This window comes from Telmatherina bonti (genome assembly GCF_933228915.1).
Source record: "Telmatherina bonti genome assembly, chromosome: 6".
NCBI classification, from domain to species: Eukaryota; Metazoa; Chordata; class Actinopteri; order Atheriniformes; family Telmatherinidae; genus Telmatherina; species Telmatherina bonti.
This window is the reverse complement of record NC_136624.1, coordinates 16,207,183-16,216,241: the sequence shown is the minus strand read 5'-3', so window position 1 is coordinate 16,216,241 and position 9,059 is coordinate 16,207,183.

Here is a 9,059-nt window from a genome sequence, read left to right as displayed (position 1 = left end):
GAGTTTTTTCTGACTACAGTGAACTTGGAACAAATTTATATACAAATAGCGTACAGGTTATTCTTGTCTTTCATACTGAAAGGGATGAATGAACTGATAAAAAAAAAATGTTAGGATACTTTAAATAAATGAACAATAAAAGATCTTTAAAATGGTCTCACTGACTGCGTTTAGTCCTCTCATCAGATTCTCCTGTAGCCCTCTTAACCAAACTTGTGTTGACATCAAACCTGAGTATATAGTCAACAACACTAAACAGATGTTTATATAAATGTACGATTTTAACATCTTTGCTATTATTGAGTCTCAAAGTAATGATTGTGTCTTTTTTAATCATTCAAATTGAGATGATTGTCATGAGACTAGCTGACATGATGTGATAAGGCAGGACCATGTTTGGACTCTGACCCTCAAAGCAGGGATATTCACTTCAATATTTGGTTTTTCACAAAAAGCTACTGGACCCTCTCTGTTAGGAAATTCAACATCATTTTGGTCCAGACAGCTGCTGCTCATTGCATGTATTCTCTATTTTTGACCAGGGATCACCAGCTCCTATCCTTGAGGGTCAGTGTCCTGCAACTATCCTTGCAAGATAGTTGAGTATGGAAAACCCAAATATCATTCCATGTTCTGTCACTTAAATCCTCTTTCTTCCTCATTCTGGTGCATAGTTTGAACTTCAGCAAGTCATTTTATCCATGTGCAAATGTCAATTTTTACTGATTTGCTCATTTTTATATGTAAACAATTCAATTAATTCCACATTTGTACGAGTCCAGGTCTTTTTAATTGGTGGAAGCTGTTAATGTTAACTAGCTTGCACAACAGAACGACATGGCCATGAAAGGAAAAGCTGGGATACGTTAAGTACTGTATACACAGCAAAACAGCCTAAAAAGAATTTGTCTTAGTGAATTACCTTTTTTTTTTTTTTATTTACTCTTTTTTATTTATTTATTTATTTAACATGACATGTTTATATTTTTTGCAATTTTTAATATGTTTTATATTTAAATGTAATTTATTCTGCTCCTCTATTTTTTATATCTGTTTTGTTTTTATAAATGTGTGTGTAATTGTAGATAAAGGTGCAGACTTCCCAGTCAAGGTTACTAATAGAATATCAGTAGACATTAATTACTACAGATTTGAATTCTTAAAAAAAAAAATAAAAAAAAATAAAAAATTAAAGTTTCTAAAGAAATTTATTTTCTAATTTGTGTTTTTACTTTTGGAGAACATTCAGCTGCAACCTGAATAAACCTGAATTTATTTGAAATATTTTGACTTGAACCATGTTTGTATTTTGGATGATTCTTCACAGTACATCATTTAAACAGAAATAACAGTAATTTATGATCAAAAGTAAAGACTTTGTTTAAAGGAGGAGGAAGAAAGGACTGAACTAAAACCATGTCAAGTTTGTTTCTGTCATTGTAAAACCTTTCAGCATACTCATTTTACTGTAACTTATTTTTATTTATTAATCTGTGGAATGTGGAATCAAGACACTATTTAAATGCTACATCCAGAGGTCCTGTATGTGAGTTAAAAAAAAAAAAAAAATCAGCTTTTATTGTGTCCAACTGTTTGATGTGTGTGAGATAAACTGTTCTGAGAAACACCATAAATCAGGGAGGGAAACAGCAGCTAAATATCAAAATAAGAATTCTTATGTGCTTAGTGGAAAAACAAAAGCTTAGAAAGGAAAAACTCAGCTCAAGCTTTACAGTTTATACCCACCATTGTGTGGAAATTGGAAAACAAATGAAAGAGCAGTGTGTGTGTGTGTGTGTGCGCGTGGTAAGAGGAAGATGGCTCCCAGGGTAGATTTTCACAGATTCGTCTCACTGATTGTTCACATCTGTCTCCATCTAATCGGTGGAACGTACATTTTTATCCTGACTAGAGCAGCCTTGTTTTCTCTGTTCTCCCCCTCTGTTCCTTCATTCTGCATTAGTCACACTGCTCTGAGTAGCTGTATTCACCGGAATGCAGAGAAATGAACCATTGTCTTAATCTGGGAAAGGTGTCCTCTTTTCTATTTCCATTACAGGTGCATTTTCACACTTGGTTCTGAAACACTGAGATGCATCTGAACCACACCAAATCACTTATAATTCACTGTCAACTTAATAAGTTTGGCTGATGGAAGTTTATGAGGCTTAAAACTTTCAACCTTTTCAGCACCTCTTAGTCCTTTTCTTTTTAAATTAACACTACTTTTCCCATAGTTAATTGTGATCCTCAGTAGGAAAACCTTGGATGATAGCTTTACGAGAATGTGGGCTTCAGCCCGGTTCTTATTGTCGGGTGTAGTGAAGTCTAATGGGACAAATGGCCCAGAAAGAAGAAATATACAGATAAAAAGCCGAGCTTTGGAGTTTTCTCTATCAACATTTATCACAATTCAATGTTGCAGATAGCAAGAGAATTGGCTGTTGCTGAAATAGAACGCCCTTGTCTGCCACTAGATTACTGGTTTGAATATGGAGGGTTTGAGGCAACTTAGGAGAAATGGCTCTGAGAAGGACTTCTTATTCACAAATCTGCCAGAGGAGCCTTTCACAAAATGATCAAAACTGATCTTCACTTGAAGAATTAGTAAATCCCTGTGATAAGGTGGGGGGTTCCATACCACCTGCGAGACGGCCCGGGTTCTGCCGGAGGTTTCCTTCCTGTTAAAAGGGAGTTTTAATTCCTTCCCACTGTCGCCAGTGTGCTTGCTCTGGATGGCAGATTGAGTTGGATCCTCAACTCAATCTGTTGGTTTCCTTATATAGGCTATTGTGAATTGGCTTTCATTATGTTGCATTGCATTGATTTGATGCTATATAAATAAAAATGAATTGAAATTGAGACTCACAGACCCCTTTTTTAAACCTACTCAAAATTATGCTCATTTCAGATTTTATTCCCCAAGTGGATTGACAGTGACATTTGCCTGATCTGGTCCTCCCTCAAAAACTGGTTTATCATTAAAGGTTTGATTTTAAACGTTGAGAAATATTAGCTCATGTTAATCTCATGTTAATCTCTGAAATCAGACTTTACCTTTGATAGGTCGAAACAAATTATCATATCGACGATGGTACAATCAGAATATAAAAGGCTTCTTATCCAACTCACACTGTAATGTATGTGAATCAAATAGAATGCAATGTATGTCTGAAAATCTTCCCCTGAAATCTATCTTGGAGATTTGGAGATTAGATAGAAGTAAAAAATCTTTAATCTCACTTTGCTAGTAATTCACTTTATTTCATCATCTTCATCACCGAACTTTGGAGGAACTCGTGATGACGAAGAGTGTTGTTAGCTCCCAGATTCTGGAGAAATGGAATCATCACTAACTTTCTACCAAGCAAAATAACTGATGTGATTAAATAATTTCTCTTTTTTAGTGTAGATTTTGTAGAAAATGTTTTTGCAGAAGAAGCAGCCACAGACTGCTTATCCACACAGGTGTTTTCAGTGACTTTGAGGATAATTTGGCTTGTAATCAGACTGAAGATAGATTCTGTTTTGCAGGATTGTAAAACTCAGTGCACTCAGTGAAGGGATTGCAGGGTAAATTGTGCCACCCTCACAGGTGCAGAATAACTTAGAGGAGCAGAAATGCAGTGGGATGCCTGTGGGGATAATGGTTTTTGGAAGCCTTTTAAATGAGAGAACAAAGACTTGGATGTGGTAGCATGATGTTTACCTGCTACACAAATACATCTAAAAATCCTCCATCCTGAAAGAGGAAAAAGCAGGAAGTGGCATAAAATTTCCAACATTTTCTTTTATGTCGTTGATCATTTTTGGTCTCTTTATTTCATTCCCTTTTACTGGGAGATGACCTGTGTTTTAACTGCTTTACATTCACTTTTTTTTTTTTTTTTTTTGTTTTTTTTTTGTTTATTTTTCTACTTCAGATTTTCAGTTTGTCACACCTGACTCCCCCCCCCCCCTCTATCTTTGTCTGCTGCGTCATTGGCCTTTCTCTAACATCTTTTATGTGTTTTCCTCTTTATTTAGCCTCTTTAGCTGTTTTTTATTTCTCAGTCTCAGTTCTCATCCACCTGAGATTTTTATTCTCTTCAAAAAAAAGTGTCCATTAATAAAGTGGATTCACACAAAATATTAAATAATATAGAACCTCCTGGATGGTTCTGTGAATACATCTAATATGGCAGGGTTAAGGAAACATTACATTTATCAAACCTTTTCATTCATTCATTATCCCAACCGCTTGGTTCGATTATAGGTTGCGGGGAAGCTGGAATCCATCCCAGCAGTCTTTGGTCGAGAAGACAGGATGCACCCTGGACAGCTCAAACCAGCAACCTTCTTGCTGTGGCCACGGTGCTACCCCCTATGCCACCATGCTTATACATTTTTTTGTCTATGAAATTACAATTATTGGTCTGATTATATACAGATGGGGTGAAGCGTCTGAAATGGCGAGCTGTCTCATTCATGTACCTGATATCTTGGTTGGTTGTGTCTTTTAACTGTTGAATGTTACACCCATGAGAAGATTCTAAGGTTTTAAGATATGTGGTGGATGTCTAAGATAAGAGATACTCTATTATTCTGCTTCACAGTCCCTTACAAAGCATGTGAGGGCCTAGCGCACAGCGTACTTAATAGCGTCCTCCACCCCCACATTCCTCCTGTAGGCAAACTGGAGAGGATCCTGGCCTGGCTGCACCTGAGACGTTAGGATATGCAGACTTATGAAGCACCTTCATGAGATGGGTGGGCAAGGCCACTACATCTGTAGTGACAGAGGTTGTTTGGCCACCCTTGATACACAAGCTCTCCATCAGCAAGGGCACCATTCCTAGGTGGAGGCTCAGGTTGTTGGTGTGCTGAGCAGGCTGAGCAATGTCTGCAGAGTAAACCTGCAACTATCTGGGACACAGCCTGTCTGGTCCAGCAGCTTTACCGGGACGAAGCCTCATCAACACTCCTCTGACCCAGACCTGGTCTGTGTCAATGGTGATGCAGTCAATGGTGGGCCGAAGGGATGGGACAGGTGGAGAGGACAAGTTCAGTGAGATGGCAGGCTGGGGTTACAGGAGGAGAGTCAAAATGATTAAAAAAGATGTTGAATTAATTTACTCTCTCTCTGCTCCCTACTACAGTGCCCCCCTGGCTTGTAGCCAGCTTTGCTGCTCATTCCGTTCCGTACCTTGGATTTGATTTGAATTATAATAAAACATTTATATGTGGTGTGAGTATCAGAAAAGTGCAGAAATGTTGGGCAAGAAGAGATTGACACTGAGATAAATCTCTAACAACAGCTTTATTACAGGGCCTGTTGTCATTCAGGTGAGGTTTCGTGTTGTTTGGATTATGTTGCTTACATGCAATCATATTGCCATAGTTTATATTTCTTTAAATTTCCTCTGTTCATATTTTCTTCTTTCTTTTCTGTTTTACTTTAAATCATTTTTACTAACAGGCTTTCAAATGGCCTGCCTTTTAGTGTCTGACCACAATAGTCTCAGCATTTGGATTACTGTAATGGGGGTTGCATCACCCCATATGATCAGTCATCTGGGGCTGAGTTACTAATGTCCTAATAGGTTTGATTGAGAAAGCTAAGCTGCAAAAGAACTAATCTCATACCAGTGGCCATTGTTTGGGTCTCTAACGGCATTGCAGCTAAAAGCTGCTAATTGATGTTGCCGCCTGCTTACCGAACGCCTGGGAGGATGTGGATGGTTGTGGACTGCATGGTAGGGAAATGATGTAAAGCGCCCAGTGTCTGCAGATGAGTTTTGTGGTTTCGGGCTTCATTATGACTAACTTCTGAAAGCAAAGACAATCAGACAATCAGAAAGACAATCAGTAATTCTCTCTTTCATTGTTATGTTACAGTTTGAGCGATGAACGGACGAAGCAAAAAAAAAAAAAAAAAAGAAAAAAAAAAGCTGGATGGGTGAGGCAGTACGAAGGGAAGATGGAAGGAGTTAAGGAGGGAAGGATGGATAAATGAATAAGGGATGAAAGGGTAGATGCTATGGGAGGAGTTAGGAAGGATGGAAGAAAGAAAAGTTTATACAAGGGAAGGAGAACTGCAGTGGAAATCAGAAATGAGGAACAGTGAAAGTGGAATGGACGAGGGAGCAAAGGATGGATGGACAGGATTGGAAGGGTGAGCGATTGAAGGAGCATTGAAGATTGCTGATAGGATGAGGGACGAATGAATGGGTGAGGCAAGGAGAAGAGGTATGCAAGATGAGTGGTGAGACAAGGGAGGATGAAAGCAGAAATGGTTGAGGAAGGTAAGGATGGGTGGGTGAGAAAGTAAGAAGGATGGAAGGGTGAAACATGGAAGGCGGATAAAAGGATAAAAGGTGAGTGAAGGAAGAGGGTTGAGTGGGGGAGACAAGGGAGGGATGAAAGGATGAATGAATGAGGGACAGTGAAAATAGATAATGGAAGTAAGGAAGATATAGAGATGAATGGATGAGACAAGGGGAGGGAAAAAGATGAATGAATGGGGTGAAGGGAGTGTAAATGTATTAAAGAAGGATGACTAAGTATTGGCATAGGAAAGTTGGAGTCAAGTGAAATGAACAACCAAAGTTTTTATGGGTAATGCATGTATAAGAAGACTGACTGGAGGTGTGGTGGAGGCCTCGATCCCAAACTGTAGTTAACAGGAGGATTTCCATTATCATGAGAAACAAATACAGTTATTTTATTGAAGACATATTTTCTTGCAGAGTTTCAGACCTAAATTAAATTTTCAGATTCTAATAGTTGGGACTGCAGCTCCAAATAACCCGTGGGCCGTTTGGTCTCAAAGAGCTTCTTGTCCCACAAAGAAACAACCAACAGAAGTCGTAAATTATGTCACACACCTGCAGTAAATGAAATGTGTTGAAATAAGACAATAACAGTGGGAGTGACAGACAAGTCATCTTTCAACCTAAAAAAAGAAAAACCTGACAAAACTAATCTTCACCACCAGATCTGAGATACATTTGCCATTTTTGTGTTTATTGCAACCATGGTAACACACAAAGTTGCCCAAGTTTTCTTTTTCTGCAACCAAGTTATGAGCCATTACATCGTGTTTCACACCTGCACGGCAGGAACACCATCTGGGCAGGTTTAACTCAAAGGAATGAAGGAATGATTTCTTATCTGTCAGCCTACAGCACTGTCAGGCCACCAGATAACACTCAGACACCCATACACACAAACAGCAGTTCTTGTATATGAACACACACCTTTAACTTAATGCCAGTGGCAGATGAATGGTCCCCATAACAGCAATTTGATGGTGTGATAATTGAACAAACACAAGAATTATTTCCACCCCGCGTCAGCGAACAATGTTTGTGTAAGCACTGCTTTGTGTGTGTGTGTGTGTGTGTGAGTGTGTTAGTATTGGCCTGTGTGGCCCATTAATCGAGTCATAACTCAGATTTTTGCTGTTTTTTGCAGCTGACTGTGTGTATGTGTGTGAAAAAGAGAGTGAGGGATCGCCCGAGGAGATTATTTGGTCTTGCACAGCAGTGAAACCCAGATGACCTATTAATTTTAATGCTTGCTTTTGACTTTGTTCCATGATGACATAAATTAAACAAATAAATAAAAAAAAATCTTAATGACCATGTCAGAGACTGTCATTAGTGTGTGTATATGTCGTCTCCTTTCTACTGAAACATATCACATCTGTTAAGAGTTGATATATTTTTATGTGTTGCCGGCAGAAAGTGGTCTCTACTGGTCAAATGAACCGATATAGGTCTGAAATGTAACTGCATCACATCACATGCTTTTGTTTTTAATGACCGTATATTCTGATAAGCGAAAGAAGCTACTTTTTTATGACGCGGCAGTAAAAGCTGCCCCCCTTTCATTGTGAATTAACTAGATTTTGGACAAGTCGTTATCACGTCATGTAAAATGCATTTGCCGTGTTAAAGACCTGCGTTCAGATGTCTGCAGTTCATTCCTCAGCACATAAATTGTAAATGAGCCCATTTGAATGATAAAAGTCACCGAGCAGTTCCTCAACTGGTGCTAATAACTGTGTCATTTGAAGCTTTGCTGTCGTGCTGCTTTCTAGATTTAAAAACCTGCAAAAAGACATCAGAAACGTACGTTCTGGCATCGCTGCATGTATCTCAGCTACTTGAGACTTCAGAGGTGCAGTGAAGACAATGGACACATCGACTTGAAATGTATTTGGTATCATCGACTTTACTGTTCCAACTGGAATTAGTGGTCACGGTTAAAAGATTTTCACGTTACAAAGTTTTGATTATTTGATGCAGTCTCTTTAAGAATTCATCAGCATGTTTGTGTGGGTGAGGTATTGTTTAATTTTATATTACACTTGGCTCCATCTGAGAGCCAGGCAGCTTTTGTTATATATACTTGGGTGAAACCACTAAATTTACATCATCCATTTCATAACGCTTTGTTTCACTTCCTCTGTCCTGTGGGTTTTATTTCTTTAGCAGAAGTGTCTGAGGAAACGTTGGCATTTTATCACCAAAGAAAAGATCGTGACAACAAACAGTGTGAATAATTCAAGGTCAGATGAGTCGAGCTTGGGCAAAGAAAATGCTTCAAAAGAGTCAGTCCTTTTTGTCTGAGTAAAAAATGAGCTTGTGTTTGGAGGCATCTGTGTTTGGTAGCTTTGTATTTATCTGCAGATCAGATATTTTGGCTTTACTGCGGAGAATCATTGAGAATCCTTTTTACTTTAAGAATAACAGCTCCTGGCAGCTGTTGTAACACTTTACAGCCTAACATTGTGCCTTGATCTATATATATACATATATATATATATATATATATATATATATATATATATATATATATATATATATATATGTATATATATATATATATATATATATATATATATATATATATGTATATATATATATATATTTTTTTTTTTTTTTTTTTCTTAAAAGGTTGTTTTTATGACAGCTGGTAAAGCTGAATTTAGGCCTACATTCACGCTTCGGTGCCCCTTCACAAAGGCTACTTTAGCATTTGTCTCCAAAATTCAGTCCCATTCTGTTTCTACT